Genomic DNA, 1,625 nt, shown 5'->3' on the forward strand with positions numbered 1-1,625 from the left:
TAAAACCTCTTCCAAAACTCCTTTTGGATAGGCATTAGATCTATCGGCCAATTGTATAATCACACCATCCTTTTTCAATTCGCCTAAGTGCATAGATGCATAGATTGAATAAGACATGACATTTATAATTGCACCCAAGTCTAACATGGCAGATTCAAAACGAGTATTCCCAATTACACAAGGAATGGTAAAACTACTCGGATCCTTGCATTTAGTGGGCAGTTTACGCTGTAAAACAGCTGAGACATTTTCACTTACCTTGACAACCTCTTTGCTCGAAATTATCTTAAGCCTAGTTCCATGAACTTACAAGAATATGGATCATTGGAGCACCACCAAAGTAGGAGGAGAAAAGCTCAGCATTTAGCGTGGCACTCATCAAAATCAACCTCAACTCTGGCCGGCGAGGGAGAAGTTCTTTCAGAACAATAAGAAGAAAATCTGAAACAAATGCAAGGCTTTACTTAACACCACATTAGAAATACCAATCAACAAATTTACTTTCCAAAATTGAAAATTACCTTCATTCATTCCGCGTTCATGAATCTCATCAACAACGACATATGTAACACCTCTCAACTTTCTGTCAACAAGTAATCTCTTCAATAATATACCCGTGGTGCAAAAAAGAAGTCGGGTGTCCCACCCTTTCATCCCTTCAAGCCTAACTTTGTAACCAACCTATTACCATAGGGAGAGATTTAAGTTCAAATCAGCTTGAAAAAGGATAAATGATCAACAACCAAGTGAAATAAAAAAAGAAAAGAAATAAATGAAGCCTAACACTTTGATGATAAATCTATGTCATCAAAACAGTAACTTACAGATTCCCCCAGATTCTCCCCTCGTTATGCAGCAACTCTTTCAGAAACAGCCATGGCAGATATCCGTCTAGGCTGGGTACAAATAATATTGCAGGAAGCTCCGCGATCAGCTTCAATCTCAGATTCTAAAATATACTGAGGAAGCTGCGTAGTTTTACCACAACCAGTTTCGCCTGAGACAACTAAGACCTGCTCAACATAATGTGAAGAAATCGAAGCAGCTGGGTTGAGAGAAGTCTCATGTTGATCAATGTTTTGATGATTAGCTCGCTCCTCATCAGGGATACCCATGTTGAAGGAAGGTGACCCTCTGTGTTAGGGGGTACCCAGATGATGGTTGATGTCCACAAGGGCAACAAGCTCGCGTTTTGAGTACGCATAGTTTCGTGAAGCGTCTCAAAGAGCTTCTCATACTGCTCCTAGAGGACCTCATTCTTCATTGCTATCTTGTTGTTTTGAGCTTCTAGCTCATCGACTTTAGCTTGAAGAGCAACCCTCTTTCCTTCCTTCTTTCGTTGCTTCGCACTAGGTGCAAGAAGGGTGTCATTCTACGTGCTATGGCTTCCTTCGCTCCCCATGTTGGAAAGGGATGCCTAGTCAAAAGAGAGTGTACGAATGGTGGAAACCAGCTTAACAAATGTTGATGCACAAAATCGGCGAGGACTTTCGTACAATAGAAAGTGTTAAGTTCGTGACCTTCGCTAGATTGCTCCGATCACTAGTGTGGATAAGTATGTAAATGGATATGGACAGGGAAGCAAACATAAGATGTACGTGGTTCACCCAGATTGGCTACGTCCA

At 41.2% G+C, this 1,625-nt stretch overlaps 1 long non-coding RNA gene across 1 annotated transcript; it reads right to left on the bottom strand.

Annotated features, from left to right (window-relative positions):
• Positions 1-318: 318 nt before the first annotated feature.
• On the bottom strand, positions 319-1,010 carry LOC139190462 (uncharacterized). The gene is made up of 3 exons (XR_011574695.1): positions 825-1,010; positions 522-681; positions 319-441 (listed from the first exon to the last, which is right to left on the bottom strand). It is a non-coding gene; the product is annotated as an uncharacterized lncRNA (long non-coding RNA).
• Positions 1,011-1,625: the final 615 nt, after the last annotated feature.

Source organism: Malus domestica, chromosome 02, assembly GCF_042453785.1.
Source record: "Malus domestica chromosome 02, GDT2T_hap1".
Taxonomy (NCBI): domain Eukaryota; kingdom Viridiplantae; phylum Streptophyta; class Magnoliopsida; order Rosales; family Rosaceae; genus Malus; species Malus domestica.